This window comes from Panthera pardus, unplaced genomic scaffold (assembly GCF_024362965.1).
Source record: "Panthera pardus isolate Hobbes unplaced genomic scaffold, ASM2436296v1 HiC_scaffold_13, whole genome shotgun sequence".
In the NCBI taxonomy this organism is placed as follows: domain Eukaryota; kingdom Metazoa; phylum Chordata; class Mammalia; order Carnivora; family Felidae; genus Panthera; species Panthera pardus.
Window position 1 is genome coordinate 91,042,953 of NW_026526688.1, and position 19,366 is coordinate 91,062,318.

A 19,366-nucleotide genomic window follows, 5' to 3' on the forward strand; every position below is an offset into this window, starting at 1 on the left:
CCAAGAACTATCCTGTTGTATATAAACCGTCTCATTTAATCCTCATAATAATGCTATGAGATAGGTACTATTATGGTCATGATTTTACAGATGAAGATTCTGAAGCAACCAGTGATGAAATGAGTTATCAAAATTTATACCATGAAATTAAAGCCAGAATTTGAACCTTTACATAATGATCTCATATTTGAAACTTTTTTTTAAAACTTTTTAATGTTCATTTATTTTTTAGAGAGAGAGACAGGGCACAAGCTAAGAGAGAGAGGGAGAGACAGAATCCGAAGCAAACTCAAGGCTCTGAGCTGTCAGCACAGAGCCTGACGCGGGGCTCTAACTCACAAACCGTGAGATCATGACCTGAGCCGAAGTCTGACATTTAATCAACTGAGTCACCAGGTGCCCCTCATGGCTGAGTCTTTTAATCACAAACATGAATGTAAATATAAGAAAGGCCTAAAGCTAAGTACAACTATCAAAATGTTTCAATGGAATAACTAGTGAACAAATGGCAGATTTTTCTTTTCGTAGATTGTTTCGTATAACTGTTCCTGGAGAAAGATTTGACAGGAATGCTAATGCAGACAGAAATAATAAGTTAAACAATACACATTAACACATGAAGTGCATATTACCACTCATTGCTTTTTGTAACTGGAACATACACCCTGAAAATGGTACAAGCAAGAATCAAGACCATTATATGTTTGTAGTCAAAGTGTGTTCCACCTAAACGAGTACAAAAAGGAATAAAATTAATTATAAATAAAATGAGAAATCATTGAAGACTTTAAAATTTGTATAAATAAATGGTGTTTGGCTGTCTTAATTTTTTTGCATTTATTACATTGTATGAGAAAAAATAAAATTAAAAAGGCACAAACTTGATATTAAACAATTAAGCATCAGTGATGGGATCCACTTGGGCCCACAAAAGTAGTATGAAGATTATTTTAAGATGAAACATCTGAAGAAATAGCAGCCATACACACACACATATATACAAATCCTTTTGCTAACTTAAACAAGCCTCTAAAAGAGCTATCATAAATTCTTTCTCCAGGAGGTTTACAGCCAGAAAGGGGACGGGACACTGGTACCTGCATGAGAAATTACGTACACAAAATTTTCCATACCTTCCACTTGGTTCTCCCCCATTATTACTCATTAGTTTCCTGCTATTTCACTTCCCTTGAAGTCTCAACCCCCCTTCTTATTAAGATGATAAATCAACCATTATCTCTAGCTGTCCAGGGAGCCACTTCTTTGTACACTCACATGGACATGAATAAACTTTGTGTTTTCTCTTGTTAATATGTCCTTTGAATTTTGACAGTTAATTCAAAGGCCCCAATCACTGAACCCAAGTGGGTACATGAAAAAGTTTTTAATTCCTTCCAACATCACACTGATGGAAATTAAGTAGTAAACATAAGTTTTTTTTTTCATCCTTTCTTACAAGTAAGATGCATTGATTCTCACTTTACACAGAATAGCATATAGTGTAGAAACACTACAATAATTTTCAATATTCCTTGGCAATTAGGCAAATAGATTGACGAATTAATTGATAATTAGCTTTGGAAACTGTGTTTCCCAAACAAAGGATTTTTTCCCCCGCTCCATGCCTGTAATATTCAGGGATAAATAGAAACCCAAATATCTCACTAATTTTAGGAAATTTTATATTTTGCTTTCTGCATTCTTCCCCACCTAACATCCAACTTTTTGAAAGTTATCTCCACCAGTGAGGTTTCATTCTTCACCTTCACATCACTCCTCCACCCACCGAGGCGTGCCTTCTGCTCCCAACTAAAGTATTCAAATTGCCATTGTCAAGGTTAACAAAAAATTAGCTCTTGCTTTCAAGTCCAACTAATCTTTTGAGTCCATTTCTTGACCTTCTCTATTTTTATTATTTTTTTTTAAATTTTTTAATGTTTATTTATTTGAGAGAGAGAGAGAGAGAGAGCACAGCAGGGGTAGGGCAGAGAGAGAGAGAGAGAGCGAAACAGAGAATCCAAAGCGGGGTCTGTACTATCAGTGCAAAGCCCGGCATGGGGCTCAAATTCATGAACCGAGTGAACATGACCTGAGCCAAAGTCGGAAGCACGACCTACTGAGCTACCCAGGCTCCCTGACCTACTCTATTTTTAATTTTAAAAGGTGTAAATATATCATCTAAGCGTTTTTAATAAAAATAAAGTGAACAATTTACACCCACTACTCTTGCCATGTTTTTACAACTATTTTAACCTTAAAAGTTTAAATATCTCCCAAGAGTTTTACTACTTCCCTTTGACTTGATAGGTGGATGTTTTCACATTATTCTCATCGCAATCTATTTGCACATCCGTGTGTTCAGTTTTTCCTCGAACAACTCTCTTCTTTTTGCTTCTGAGAAAACACACTTTCTTCTTTTATTTTTTTCAAGCTTCCCTTGATTCTATTAAGTCCCTTTTCCAATTAAATTTCTTCTGCTTTTTTATGTTATTTATATTATGTTATTTCATTTTACTTCTTTTCATTTGATTTTTAGTATTTGATACGGATGCTTCCTTTTTCTTACCTCTTCACAGACTAATTTTGCATAAGCTTCTTTTCCTTCAAGGCTCAACTTCAATATATATGCTGAAGATTCAAAGTGCTAGTCCCAATCCAGAAATGTCTTCATAATTTCAGACATACATCTGAATGCCAATAGCATCTAGAGGTATACCTCATTTTATTTTGCTTTCCTTTATTGTGCTTTGCAAATAATGCATTTTTACATTGAAGGCTTGAGATAATTCTGTTTCAAGCATGTCTGTCGGTGCTGTTTTTCCCACAGCATTTGATCACTTGATGTCTCTGTGTCCCATTTGGTAATTCTTGCAATAATTCAAGGTTTTTCATTATTATTACATTTGAATCTCTGCAATATCATGATAAACTGTAATAGATGAGTATTTGCTTCTTATGGATGAGCAAAGAAAGTGGTTTCTTGAAAGGGAATCTATTCCTGGTGAAGATGCTGTGAAGATTGTTGAAATAACAACAAAGGGCTTAGAAATTAGATAAACTTAGTTGATAAAGCAGCAGCAGGGGTTTGAGAGGATTGACTCCAATTTTGAAAGGAGTTCCACTGTGGATAAAATGCTATCAAATAGCATCACATGCTCCAGAGAAATTGTTCATGAAAGGAAGGATCAATCAATGCGGCAAACTTCATTGTTGTCTTATTTTTAAAAATTGCCACAGACGTTCCAATCTTCAGCAACCACCACCCTGGTCAGTCACCATTGAGACAAGACCCTTCACCAGAAAAATTTGAAAGCTCAGACAATGGTTAGTATTTTTTAGAAATAAATGTATTTTAAAAAGTATGTATTTTTTTGACATAATGCTATTACACACTTAATAGACTACAGTATTGTATGAGCGTAACTTTTATAGGAACTGGGAAACAACAAAAAAATTGATTTGACTTGCTTTACTGTGATATTCACCTTATTGTGGTGGTCTGTAACTAATCCACAATATCTCTTACGTATGTCTGTATAAGAAATTGCCAGTCTTGATATGTCAGTATTTGTATATTCAACCAGTTTTCAACATAGCCACAAAACTACTATAATACAAAAGCTAACTAATTCTCCACGAAATGTTAACTAGAATAACATATTCCTATTTTGCAAATTGAATAATGCCACCCCATATATATATATATATATATATATATACATACACACACACACACGCACACACACTGTATCACACACACACACACACACACACTATATATATATATATATATATATATATATATATATATATATATAGCGGTTGCCCTGGACAGACAGAATAAAATCTAACTCCACACTGGCACAGAGTGCCTGGGAGAGATGACCATTCTCCTTTAGAGCTGCATGTCTCAGAACCAATACTTCACAGTGGCTCAAAGGCCATTGTCTGTGAACAAACTGCCTGTGATGAATGACTACTTCACTTGTTTCCTAGTCTGCATGGCAAAAATAACAACAGCACCTAGTTTACAGACTTGTGAAAAGAATGCCAAATTCAGAGAAAGCATCCAATAAATAGTAGATGTTATTATCTGGCAGCTATTTAAGTGTTTTTTTTTTATCCTCTATCTTTCTTATATGATCTTTCCGTTTTTCATCAAAAATAACTTTTTGAGATATACCACATGCCAAGCCCTGGGATAAGAAACATGATATCACAATATGCAATTGATAACTCGGTCCCCAGGGAACATACAATCTAGCCTGGAAAAGAAGAAATTTTTAATAATATGTAATTACACAAAGGTTTGCCTAATTACAAAAAGCTTATTTAATTACAGCTGTGGTAAGGTTACTAAAGAAACAAATATTCAACAGAACCAGTTGCAAGGGAATCTAATCTGGAAATGTGACATTTAACCTGAGATTTAAAGCATGAGCAGGAAATAGATGAGTAAGCTTTAGGGATAGAGAATTGGTATGAGGGGAAGATATTTAGATTTCCCTTTTTGACCCCAAACTCTCCTTTATTCTTTATTGCTCAACCCCTAGGTTATTGTTGTTTTATGATTACCCCATTATTGTCAATTGTATTCACATTTCTTTGCCATCCAGATTTGACCTCATCTCTCTTTTATTATATTATGTTTTCTCATCAAGAATACTGTTATCTTTTCCTTGATCATCAGGAAGAAAAAATGATTTAAATTACCTGAATTCCAACTACCCTGACTTCCCACATAGTCACTCCCTCCCAATTATTGATGACTTATCTCATTCTTTTTTTTTTTTTTTAATTTTTTTTTCAACATTTTTTATTTATTTTTGGGGCAGAGAGAGACAGAGCATGAACGGGGGAGGGGCAGAGAGAGAGGGAGACACAGAATCAGAAACAGGCTCCAGGCTCCGAGCCATCAGCCCAGAGCCTGACGCGGGGCTCGAACTCATGGACCGCGAGATCGTGACCTGGCTGAAGTCGGACGCTTAACCGACTGCGCCACCCAGGCGCCCCTGACTTACTCTCATTCTTGAGTAAGTTGATATCACACTCATGTTGTTGATGCCTTCCTGTTGATGACTTCCTGGACACTGTCCGTCTTTCTTTTTCTAGGTATTTCATTGTTGATTATTCAGCCAATTATGGAAGTGCAAACTGAATAAAGACATTTAAATTATACTCTACCACTTACTGGTTGTGTTTTCAAGGGCATTTTTTTTTTTTTTTTTTTTTTTTACCTTTTTGTGCCTCAATTTCATCAGGTGCAAAAGTGGACTAACAACCATACCTCTTCATGCTTTTTATTTGTTTGAGGGCAAAATGAGATTATATATTTGTTGACATATAGTAAGTGCTTACTAACATTATTGTTTTCATTAGCTCATCTTCTTTTGATATAAAATAACAGATTCCAACCTGCATTAATTCTAAAGCCTATCTTATCCTTTAGTTTATATTCATATAGTATAACAAGATTGAATTCTCTGTCAACTTTTGCCGTTCTTACCTCTGGTAGGAAGGCTTTTCCTTAAGCCTAATAAAATCCTGTGAGAAGCACACTCATTTTTTACATATGTAACAAGTTTTTACTTTGTAGAAATTCCTCTCAGGAAAATCCAACACTTCCCTCACACAGAGCAATTTAAGAATGCATCATTGCTTCTTTGGGGAGAGCTAAGTCGAGGGTCTCCAAAGTAATGATCGAATAACTTCCATTACATCACTCAGTGATTATTACAGCCAAGTAACTTAAGAAGTGCACGTATTTTAGAGATAAGAAAGCTCAAGCTAAGAATGATCAAGAAATGTATTGAAAATTATACAGGTGAGTGAGGAGGTCTCTGATTATTAAGTCCAAGAGTATATAATATGGGAGCATATTAGAGAGGGAAAACTATGAGTGATAATATTTACTTGTTTATCTAAATAATGTCTATTAGAATAATCTTGTTAACAGATAACTGCCATGGGTATTACATTCAAAGTTATTAGTATTTTTAAAGGATTGATTATTTAGGATTTATGTGTCTTTTGATTTAATTAATAATACTCTTTTGAAATAACTGTCAAAAATAGAATACCAAAATTCATCAGCTTAAAAATAATTAACCCAGATTTAAAAAAAAAAAAAAAGTGTGGTGTGTTATACATGGAGAGTATCATCCAAAACCATCAGTGTTGTGATTGCTTGTAAGCTGTAAAAAAATAAAGAATGCTAATAATGGAATTGCATTGGGGAAATTATTTAAAATGTCACAGTTAAATGCAGCAGTAAATTATATATTGTTATTAAGTTACAACATTTTCTAGTAAACAATTACAAATATGCTTATAAAATTTTGATATTTTTTCATGATCTTTGTGCTGTTTTGAAAAGACTATATTTTCTTGCACCAACAGATAGATGCCATTAATTTATTTATTCAAGTATAATTAACATACAATCTTAACATACAATTCAGGTGCACAATATAATAGTTCAATGGTTCTACACATTTCTCAGTGCTCAGCAAGATAAGTGTATTCTTGAGGCGTCTGGGTGACTCAGTCAGTTAGGTGTCCAACTTCGGCTCAGGTCATGAACTCACGGTCCCTGAATTCAAGCCCCGTGTGGGGCTCTGTGCTCTCAGTTCAGAGCCTGGAGTTTGCTTCGGATTCTGTGTCTCCCTTTCTCTCTGCCCCTCCACCGCTCACACTCTGTCTCTCTTGGTCTCTCAAAAAATGAATAAACATTAAATACAAAATTTAAAAAAAAGATAAGCATACTCTTAATCTCCTTTGTCTATTGCACCTATCCTCTGACTTATCTGCTCTCTGGCAACCATCAGTTTGTTCTTAACAGTCTGTATTTAACATTTTGTATTTAACAGTCTGTTTTTGTTTATTTCATTTTTTATTTGTTCATTTGTTTTGTTTCTTAAATTCCACATATGAGTGAAATCATGTGGTACTTGCCTTTCTCTGACTGATTTTTTTCACTTACCCTTTAGAGCATCCATATTGTTGCAAGTGGAAAGGTTTCATTCTTTTTTTTATGGCTGAATAATATCCCATAGAGTATATACCCCACATGTTTTTTATCCAGTTACCTATCAGTGGACCCTTGGGTTGCTTCCATATCTTGGCTATTGTAAATAATGTTGCAATAAACCTAGGGGTACATATATCTTTTTAAATTAGTGTTTTTAGATTCTTTGTGTAAAAACCTAGTAGTGGGATTACTGTATCATATAGTAATTCTATTTTTAATTTTTTGAGGAACCTCCATACAGTTTTCCACGGTGGCTACTGTACTTTGCATCCCCATCAACAGTGTAAGAGAGTTGGTTCCTTTTTTTTTCCACATCCTCACCCACACTTGTTATTGTCTTTTTTTATTGTAGCCATTCTGACAGGTATAAGGTGATATCTCCTTGTGGTTTTAATTTACATTTCCCTAATGATTAGTGATGCTGAGCATCTTTTTGCGTTTGTGTTTCCTATCTATATGTCTTTGGAAAAATGTCTATTCAGATCCTTCACTTACTTTTTAATTTGATTATTTATTCTTTTTGGCGTTGAGCTGTAGATGTTCTCTATATATTGTAGATGCTACTAATTTTTTTTTTTTAATTTTTTTTTCAACGTTTTTTATTTATTTTTGGGACAGAGAGAGACAGAGCATGAACGGGGGAGGGGCAGAGAGAGATGGAGACACAGAATCGGAAGCAGGCTCCAGGCTCGGAGCCATCAACCCAGAGCCTGACGCGGGGCTCGAACTCACAGACCGCGAGATCGTGACCTGGCTGAAGTCGGACGCTTAACCGACTGCGCCACCCAGGCGCCCCATGCTACTAATTTTTTAAAGTGTTTTTCTGTTGTATACGTTTCCAGAGAGACTCTCTATTTTTGGATATTCAGATTAAAAATCTTTTTCCCTTCATAAGTGCTTATTTTTCTATTCAGACACACTTTTTGCCAAAAAAGTGTTTTGCTCTGTCCACTTGGATGCTGTCTATATTTCCATAGTTCTATGCTCTGTCCACTTGGATGCTGGCTATATTTCTACATCAGGTTTATTGTCGGAGAACCATTTGATCTGCAAAAAAGACATTTAATCCTCAGTATTTAACAAGAATTCCTATTACTTGTGAGATTTTGGGCAAGTTATGTAAACTCCACATACTTTCCCTTCTGCAAACCAGTGATAGCAATAGCATTTGACTCATAAGTTTTTTGTGACAAGTAAATATATTAATTTAATCCAAGAGTTGGACACTCCCTGGTATCTGATAAGAATTTGGGGGGGGGATGGATGTAAGCTATTAGAGTGTCTCTGCCTTACATAAGTGGATTTTTTTATTCTCTCATAATTGAAACTGTTAAAAAATGAACACCCCGAAAACATAATCAGACCTATCAACACAGAGAACAAACCGATGGTTCCAGAGGGAAGACGGGTGGGTAGATGGGCAAAATGGGTGAAGAGAAGTGGGAAAAACAGGCTTCCAGTGATAAAAGGGATAAGTCATGGGAATAAAAGGTACAGCATATAATATAGTCAATTGTATTATCATAGCATTGTATGGTAACAGATGGTAGCTACATTTGTGGTAAGCATAGCATCATAGAGATTTGTTGAATCACTGGTTTACACTCAAAACTAATGTAATGTTGCCTGTCAACTACACTCAAAAATACAAGTAAAAATTAAAAATTAAAAATGATCACTCCAAACCTGCTGCTAACCACCTTTATCATTTTGCTTTGAGACCTTATTCCCATGAATGCAAGAAGCGATTATGGGTTACTCCTTCTTCTTCACCTTTACTGTTCAGAATTTTAAAATACAGGAAGAGCAGAGGTGCATTCCTTTAAGTGAAAAACCTAATTTTTAGTTAGCGTTAGTCCTTGATACACTAATCTGTGGCTATAAATTCACAAGGGAAAGATGTACTTTTTAATTCTCCTCTTATTAAAAGGTTGGTTTGCTGTTGTTTTAGTGAATGGTCAACTCCTTCCTTCCAGCGAATGAAAATTCTGTACAAATTCTGGGTCATATCTGTATCTTAATTTCTGTGTACTGAGTTAAAAGTTAAAAAAAATAAACAAAAAAAAAAAACACAGAAGGGGTTTCAAGCCAAATGCCAGTTTCAACTAGTAGTCTGACTTTGTTATTTCATGGTAAAATAGTACTACTTATGGTTTTAAACTTCTGATGCTATAATGAGTAGCTGCAATGTCATTTCAACCTTATCATGTAGTTTTTGACAGGGACATATTTAAAATACTTAACTTTCAGTAGAGTTCAACTACATTTTGTTTTTCATGTTTTAACATCATTAGAAATTAAACATCTATAAAGAGTGTTCTCATGCAACAGCCTTCTATTTCTGGAAAGTAGGTTATTTCATTTCTTAGGATCCCAAGATGAGATTTCACTCTCATACCATCTGGCAAGATAATAAGATAACATCTAAAATCAATACTTTAATATGATCCTGGCTAAAAACTAGCCTCAATGAGAATTAATGGCATATGGCTAAAGCTTAAGAAAAAAGAAAGGGCTAATGTTACTTTTAAAAAAAAGCACATTCAAAGAAAATAACTTACTTTTTTTAGAAGGAGAAAAACAAAGTATAAAGATACTTTATGTAATTTTTTATCAATTCAGAAAGATTACTGATTTCATGATTAAATATTTTTACAAAAATCTCTTTTCAATTATATTATGCTTTGTTTACAAACCTATAATCTTTTAAATCAAAGAATAAAACTATTTTAATTAATAAGAATTAAGTTAAAGACAAAATGAGACAAGAAGCACATGTAAAATATCTATACTTGAGGTAAATTAAAAAAAAAAAAACTTAAAAAAATGAAATTATAAAAACAAAGAAAAAGAACAAAGATCATAAAAACCCAAATCCTGTATTTGTATTTCTGTTCCGTTTATGCAATATTTTAAGTTGAAAGGAGAAAAGAGAGAATGTATTTAGATCAATTCCTCAAGTGTGGATCTTAATCTCCAAGCATTGTTATGTGTTCCTTAGGGATGGGATATGAGTAGAACTGATATTTTGCTTAATTATATTGAAGTTGAGAATAAAATCTATGATTTCAGCCCTTTGGCATCTGTTGAGTTTGTTTTATGATCCTATATGTTGTCAATATTCTAAAATGTTCTCTTTGTAAATAAGAGTGTCTTCTGAAGCTATTCATTCTGTATTTTATGCTGGTACCTTAGATTGGGCTTGTTATTTATGTTATTCAGACTGTATACATCCTTAGTGATTTTTTAATATACTTTTTTTTTAAAGTCATTTAGGTTCACAACAAAAGGTACAGAGATTTCCCATATACCGCCTGCTGAATGGAATATTAGCTGAATAATATTCCATTTTGTGAACATATCACACTTTATGCACTCACCTACTAAAGGGCATCTCGATTGTTTCCAAGTTTGGGCACTTATGAATAAAGCTGCTATAAACATCCAGGTACATGGTTTTTGTTTTGTTTTGTTTTGTTTTGTTTTGTTTTTGTGGACATTGGCTTTCAATTGGTTTTTTTTGGCAAATGCCAATGAGCATGATTGTTGGATCATATGGTAAGCCTATGCTTATTTTTCTAGAAACCACCAAACTCTCTTCCAAAGTGACAGTACCATTTTTCATTCACACCAGCAATGAATGAAAGTTCCTGTTGCTCCATATCCTCTCCAACATTTGATGTTGTCAGTGTTCCAGATATTGGTCACACTAATAGGTATACAGTGGTATCTCATTTTTGTTTTCATTTGCATCTCCCTGATGACATATGTTGAGCATTTTTTCATATGATTATTTGTCAAATCCATGTGTTTTGTGAAGTGTCTGTTAAGATTTGTGAGACCCATTTTCTAATCAGGTTGCTTGTTTCTTGATTGTTGACTTTTGATACTACTTAACAAACTTTGAATGACAATCCTTTTTCAGATGTATCTTTTGCAAATACTTTCTCCCAGTCTATGGCTAGTCTTTTTGTTCCTTGGTGTATAATTCTTCTTATACATTGTTAGATTTGATTTGTTAGTATTTTGATGAGGAGTTTTATATGTATGGTCATGAGAGGTATTCCTAGTTTTGGTATTAAGATAATGCTCACTTCATAGAATAGGTTAGGAAGTATTCCCTATCCTTCTATCTTTTGAAAAAGATTATAAAGAATTGGTATAATTTCTTCCTTAAATGTTTGGAAAAATTCACTAGTGAACCCACATAGGACTGATATTTTCTGTTTTGGAAGGTCATTAATTATTGACTTACTTTTTTAACAGATACAAGCTTGTTCAACTTGTCTATTTCTTCTTGTGTGATTTTTGATAAACTGTGCCTTTCAAGGAATTGGTCCATTTTATCTAAGTTAACAAATTTGTGGGCATAGAGTTGTTCATATTTAATGACTTTTTTTTATCTGCTTAAACAATAACTTAAGGAATGTATCTATTTCTTTAATAAGAACTAAGACTTTGTCTAAATCTTGTATTTCTAATATCTTTTGCTGTTTATATTTTAATCTATATTATTAGTCCATACAAGTTTAGAACTGTCTTAATTTTATGTTGCATTGTTTTTTATTACGTGATAATTCTTGATAGTAATTCTGTTATCTTATACTTTATTTTGTCTCATGGTAATGCTATGATTCATAGTTTCTTGGTGTATTTTTTGTGTAATTTTACTTTCACACTTTACGTATCTTCCAGTTTAATAAATGTTTCTTAATAGTATGTAACTTTTTTGCTTTTATTTTCTCTTTTGAAAAATTTCCACATATATTTATGATAGTGACATAAATTTGGACTTAAGCATACAATGCTATTCTGTCTTTCCTATTTGCCCAATTGATCTTTTATGTTATCTTAATTTTTTATCATCTTATACATTTATTTGAATACAAATATTTCAGAGTATTTCAATGCAAACCAAGATCTTTTTTGAAATTATATGCTACTGGTTTCAAATATTTAAATTCTAACTTATTCTACTACACCCATGAAACATTATTTTTTATTGTTTTATAAAATCAGTGCTTAAGAGACTTAGCTATACACTTGTAAGTTTATTGGGTCTTTTTATGAAGTGAATATTTGCTCCCCTCCCCTAAATCATATGTTGAAATCCTAATCCTCAATATGATGGTATTAGGAGTTGGGGGTCTTTGGGAGATAATTCGGTGATTAGGAAATAAATTATAAGAGAGGAAGGTTTCCTAAAGGTAAACAAACTGCATTCTGTACCTGATCATTGGGAGTCAAAATTATGAGTCATATATTGGTGAACATGTTTGCTCAGAGCATAAACGCACATCAAGAGTGCTGATGTTGATTACCCAAAGACAATGGGAGTCTAGGCTGTGGAGGTAGTTTAAGAATGAAAAATTCAGGTTCAATGGAAGATAATGACTACTGGAAGCTTTTTCAGGATACCTAGTAAACTGCTTGAATTCTAGGCATAAAGGTTGAGTATTACGGACTAAATTTTTGTGTCTCCCCCCAAAGTCATGCTAAAATCCTAACCCCCAGTGTGATGGTATTAGGGGGTGGGGCCTTTGAGAAGTAATTAAGTTATGAGGGTGGAACCCTTAAGAATGGGATTAAAGCCTTTATAAAAGAGACCTTCTTATCTCTTCCTCCATATGAGGCCCCAGGAAGAAGATAGGTCTATAAACCAGGAAGCACATTCTCACCAGATCCTGAATCTACTAGCACCATGATCTTGGACTTTTAAGCTTCCAAAACTGTAAGAAATATATCTTTGTTGCTTAAGCCACCAAGCCTATGATTGTTTCTTATAGTAGCCAGAACAGTTCAAGAAAGGTCTTTATTTCTTTCTGCATTTCATATTTCTCAGCCAGTACATATTCTGCTCCTGAGATCCTCCAATGGCAAACACAAATACAAACTGCATTTTCCTTGCTATAGATTTCTAAGTTAACATCTTGATCTCTAGCCCGTTAAAAGACACCACTCTACTGTCTTCTGGCTTCAGTTGTTGTTGAGGAGATAACTATTAGTCTGGTAGTTGCTCCTTTAAAAGCAATTCACTTTTTCTAATTATTGCTCATTGACTATTTTCTGGTTTTGTTTTCTCTGATGGTTTGCATTTTTTCAATATTTGTCTAGGCCCAGATTTTTTTTTTTCCCTGATCCTACCTGGAATTTTCAGAAAACTCTGGAATTTGTGGATTAGTGTCTTTCTTCAGCTTTGGGGTATGTTCAGTCAATATATCTTCATATATTGTCACTTCTAACATTCTCTTTCATTTTCCTTCTGAATCTCAAATTAAATATATGTTGGATGGTTTACTGGAATTTTCTAGAACAACTTATCTGTTTAAATTATTTGAGACCTGAGATAAAGGTTTACTTTTCAAAAGGAAATTTGCCTTTGTTTTTCAAAAGGAAATTTGTGTGGAGAACCATTATTGTTGAACATATCATGGTAAAAACTTTACTAGATAATGACAATGTAAATTTGAGTTATTAACTCTGGTGAGATATTCAAGAGTAACACTTTAGAAGGGACTTTCCTTTCTTTTCCCTAAAGTATTCCCATATGCCTTCTGCTTCATCATTGGAGGTTCCCCATTACACTTAAGCATACACTGAACTTGGTTTTGTTTTGCCCTGAGCTCATAAGGCCATATAATATGGTATTTAAATCCATTTGCGAACCAAGGATAAAATACTCTTATTTAAAAATACTTTAAAGTATGAATATGTGACTATAATGAAAATACATCTGTATTATAATTTTAAATTTAAATCAAATATAATACAGAAACTCTTTTACCAAATATGCTTTTTTTTCAGTTGACTTAAAGAAAAAGTATAATTTGTCTCTTTAGTTTGCACACTTATTTTTGTTTCCATGCATTATTGCATCAATGACAAGGAAGTGTAACCTGGTGGGAAGATTATGCTTAGAGCCCTCAGGTTAGTGATATGACTAGATTGTCATGGTGGGAAATCATGTTGGCTATAGCGTGACATTTGTTAAAATGATACAGTAATAAAGATAGTAGTTAAATACCTCTGGGTGAATAGTTATGGTAAACAAGACTTAAGAACGTGACAGAATCACTTGAGTTTTGGCCAACCCTATAGCTGGGCTCCACTCTAAGAATTTTGCTATAGTAGGTCTGAGATGGGAACCTCAAAGTTTCATTTTTAAGAAGTTCCCAAGCACTGCTAGTCACTGTGGTAGAATATAGTAATGTGTAGGAAATTAATTTTAACCTAACCTAACTGGGGATTGCTGAAGAATGTGACTAATCATGTGTACAGTCAAGTAAATGTTGTCAGGGACAACCATAGGAGGTACTGATAAAAATTTATATAAAACAAGTTATCAAAGTAGGCTTAATGTATGTATTGATGCAAATTGAGTAACTTCTTACTGCTTGCTAAAGCTTAACGGTAGCATTATTTTTTTTTAAACACTTTTAAAGTTATTTATTTACTTTTTGAGAGAGAGACAGAGAGTGATCAGAGAAGGGCAGAGAGAGAGAGAGGGAGAGAGAGAGAGAATCCCAAGCAGGCTCCGTGCCATCAGCACAGAGCCTGACATGGGGCTTGATCTCATGAATCCATGAGATCATGACCTAAGCCAAAATCAAGAGTCAAATGCTTAACTGACTGAGCCACTCAGGTGTCCCAACAGTAGCTTTACTTACAGAAAAATAGTACTGAAAATCCTTTATGAATTTTTACTCACGTAGTGACCACCTACATACATGCACCATGATTTCTTTTATCAATAATAAACTTAACTAATACTATAATTATGAATTGGCATATTCCCTTGGGTAGTGATTTCTTGTTTCCCTAGAATACTTCATAAAATGTTATGAAGTAACATCAGGAGAGATTTTTCACCTGCTCTCTTGCCATGTTCTCCCCTGTGTCTTTGTCTCTCTTGTCATTTTCTGTTTCTTTTCTCTGCTTCTCCTGTTCTTTTTTGCCTCAACACTACCAAACACTCTTCCATTGGTTTTAGTTACTTCTTAGAGACATAGGAACAGTGACCCAATGTGCTAGCTTCATGAGGTGAGGCAAGAAAAACCATAATGCCCTTCACTAACTTTTCTCCGAGGAAGATATAAATCTCTCTTAGTTCTCCAAAGTACAAGTTACATAGCTATTATGGCATTGACCACTTGGCATTAAAATGAAGGAAGAACACTGCAAAGAAAAACCCAGCATTGAACCTGTAAGATGAATATATAAACCCTCAGAGCTCTGGAGCACAATCTCCTGCAGAAATTTCTTACTTCTAGTTCCCAGTCCAGTTGTAAGCTAATGCACTACCTCAGAGTTTGTCTTCTCTGTCTGCTCTTCCCACAAAACTGTCTCCAGTCTTCTGCTCAAAGGGGCATTGGTCTTCTGAACTTTCCATTTTGATCTGTGAGGATCTTCTTTGACAGACTAACCATAATTGTATGGGAGTAGGGGAAAGAAAGTCAAAAGTTCATATAACTATGGTATATCAGAGATGTAATTATCGTGAAAGTAATGAGATTTATGCCTTAGGGTCCTTTCTTTCATGGGCATGTTCCAAGGTTTGGGGAAGAGTCCTAGCAATGTGTCTGTAAGTTTGTGTAACATTTGCAAAAAATAAGATATTTTAACAATAACATGTTAGCTAAATCTACTATCACTTTCCACTCTCTTATTTTTTCTCTGTCAGATTTCCTCTTAGTGAATGGTGGTATTGGAATGATAAAAGCCTTTTTTTTTTTTTCTTAGAGATCAAGCTTCAAGGAAAATGAGTAAGAGATATATTTAGTTTGGTTATAGCCTAATGCTACTTACACATATATTTATCACTGGTTGTCCTCATGTAGAAAAGACTTCTAGGAATACTCTACCTTCCACTGTGCTAAGTCACCTAGCATTGTGCACAGGAGGTATACCTTTGTAAAGAAAAACAAACAAACAAACAAAAGGTTGTGATGAACAGAGTCAGAAGATAGTGAGTGGAAAAGCCTTACAATCAACAGAAAAATATGAAGATATATATGAAGAAGTCAAAGTGGAATTTTTACCTGCCAGAAAAAGAACTTGCTATTGCAATGAATGAATTGAAAATTTAATAAATCTTTATTAAAATCATGAAATTGAACTTTTTTTTTTAGAATTCCTGTGTTTTTAGGGAACTCGAAGCAGTATTGTAAAAATAAACCCAGACCTCTTAAAGGAGAACAGCATGGGCTGTTTATTCAAAGATTGCTATAGCAAGGGAGTCAACCACTGTGGAAAGCAAGATGAAGTCACTCATGTCAAGCAGTAATTTATGTCAAGCAGAGATGCAAGCATCCAAGAAGCTAAGACCAGATATCTCTGAAGCCAGCCCTGCCTGATGACACTCACAACTGATAACCAGCAGAAACAGAGGAGGTCGGCGAAGCCTCAAGACTGATTAAATCCCTTTATAATGGGAGGAATTTTGGAGCAAACTGTCAGACTTTCTTGACACTGACTCCTTCACCTCTGACCACATCAAAAAGGCAGCTGCCACTGAAGGCTCTGAATCTGCCCAGTTGATCTGTGAACAGAACAGAGATCCTCCACTGCTTAAACATAATAAACAGTAAGTGCCGAGAGCCGATCTAGACCAGACCAAGGCCTTATCTCAACTAATGCTCATAGACTGACTTTGCATTAACCTCCTACCCCCTCTTCCTACCCCCTGTTCTATCTTGTTTGTGTTGTGGAACTTGTCTTGTGCTTTGCTTTGTGTGATGTGTGAGAAGCCAAGTTTAAACACGTGGTGAAATGTAATTGAGTTTGGAATCCTGAATCTGCTTTATAATTATGTTAACCTTGCTTCATGACTGAATAAAGCTGACATTGTAGAAAGATACAGATCATGTGTGCGCCTTCATAGTGTGCTCATGACAGCCACCGTTCTTGAGTTTGGCAGAGATTCAAAGACAGGCAGAGGGTGGGAAAGACTTTATAGTAGGATGTAAAGAAGACTTAGGATGTGCACTGACTGACAGCCGTTGGCATGGAGAAGCTTAATAGAAGCAAGACATCCTATGTGATTAGTAAAATCAATATTTGGCTTTCCCCAGTGCCTAAGTTGGAAAAGGAAGCAAAACTTAGAGGAGCTTTCAGTTATAAATCAAAACCCAGTTGTGTGGGACCAAATAATACAAGGATTGTATGTTAGCCTCTGGGAATGGCTGTTGGCTATAGTAGTCTGACTCCCTATTCTGATTATTATAGATAGTAGGTTGACTTCCTGGGTTCATTGCTGAAGATTATGGGTTAGAGTTACAGATATAGATAGATATAGATATAGATATAGATATAGATATAGATATAGATGTAGATGTAGATGTAGATAGACATAGATATAGATGATATAGATAGACATAGATATAGATACAAATATAGATGATAGATACAGACAGGTAGTCTGACTTTTGTCCTTTTGTATATTTAATCTCTCAGTACAATAGAGAATTTTTATGTTGGAGTCCAACATCACTTGTTTTGGGCATCCAAATTATTTGAATGTATGTGCATCTGATGCTTCTTGCCCTGATGACATACGATGTTTTGGAATGGTGTTCGTAGTATCCATCAACTTCTTTACATTTGGAATTTGTGGCAATTACCTTCTCATTGCAAACAAATACTATCTTTTATGTCTAACTTTTATATTCATAATTATGTATAATATTTCCTATGGATCCTAACCACCAGATATAAAAGCTTCAGATCCAAAATTTTGGGTCTCTTTCTGCTCAAAGACTTTTGTGCAGTTGGGCCTTTCGTGCTATTTGTCTTTATGCAAATTACTAAGAAAGAAAGATACTGAGGATATGAATGTACAATTTTGATTTAAATACATTCATCCCTCAATACTTATAAAACTTACTTAAACAGAGTTGTTAGTTTATGTTTTAAATGTAAGAGTCTAAGGGTGCCTCGTAGGCTCAATCGGATAAGCCTCTGACTTTGGCTCAGGTCATGATCTCACAGTTTGTGGGTTTGAGCCCTGCATCAGGTTCTGTGCTGATAATTCAGAGCCTGAAGCCTGCTTCAGATTCTGTATCTCCCTCTCTCTCTACCCCTCCCCTGCTCATGCTCTCTCAAAAATAAATAAGTGTTAAAAAAAAATAAAAAATAAATAAATGTAAGAGTCATTGTTTACTAAAACACATGGTTATGAATAGGATCACACTAGGAAATAATGCAAATAGAAGAGAGCTTAAGACAAAGGTTTAAAGTTTGTCAACATTTTTAAGTTTTGTTGAGGAAAAGATTCATTTAAAAAGAGAGAAGAAGTGGGTGAAAAAGCACTGTAACCTCTCTGCATTGCTTGAATTCACCTTTGGAGTAAAGGGATCTCTTGTTTGAATCAAACATTTCAGTAGGCCTTCTCTGTTCAAAGTTAAAATCAAGATCCTATTCAGGAACATTCAATAGGGGTCTATCTGTTCTGCATAATAATATAAAAAGATTTCTTTATTGTGTGCCTGGTAATAGGTAACATCTTTCACATGTGATTGCCTTTAGGAGCATTTCCCCTTGATATAGATTTGTACTTTGCTGCCTGTGTAAATTGTTATTAGAATCAATTGTATTCTCTCCAGGAGATTAGGAGCAAATCCATAGGAAATGGGGCTTATCTTGAACACATATTATTGGGGCACATAGGAGTTGACCAGACTGATAATGTCAAACCACTCTGGACTTTTCCACTGTTTTCCTTATAAGGGCACTCTAGGTTGAATAACTCAGGCTTTGCAGAATGCATTATTATCAGCATTATCTTTTAGTAATTTCCCCCCTGAAAGGAATGACCATTCCACCTGTCAAGTAAGACACAATTACAATTCAGGGCTTGGTGGGAGAAGTATTTAGTAATGAGGTAGTATAAAAAAGTGACTGCAAACAGATGTGCAGGTCTGAGGAAGGTTTCTCTGAAGAACTGACTTCCAAATTGAGTGTTTCGTTTGAAAAGGAAAATGAGATAGTGAAGAATGTGGGGGCAACATTCCTAGCATAGATAATAGTATAGACAAAATTCTATAGGCAAATGTGATTGTAGGGTTGTGCCACTGAGGAAAGGAAAGGACAATGAATCTGGAATAAAAGAATTAAAAAAATGTATTATCAAAATTTGCTGTTACCAGGCTAAGCAGGGGTAATATCAGAGAACCTCTATGGGGACATGGCATACTAAATTTGAGAATTTAAATTTTTCATAAGAATTCCTTTATATTTGGTGATAATGTTTACATTACCTTGATATATGACATAACACTTCAGAAACTGTGATAATTTTGCCAAAGGTGTATTTTGTGTCAAAACATAAATCAGGACGTA

At 34.5% G+C, this 19,366-nt stretch overlaps 1 pseudogene; it reads right to left on the bottom strand.

The window, feature by feature from the left end:
* Positions 1 to 1,012: 1,012 nt before the first annotated feature.
* LOC128776454 (exportin-4-like) overlaps positions 1,013 to 19,366 on the bottom strand; it is a 31,778-nt pseudogene continuing 13,424 nt past the window's right edge.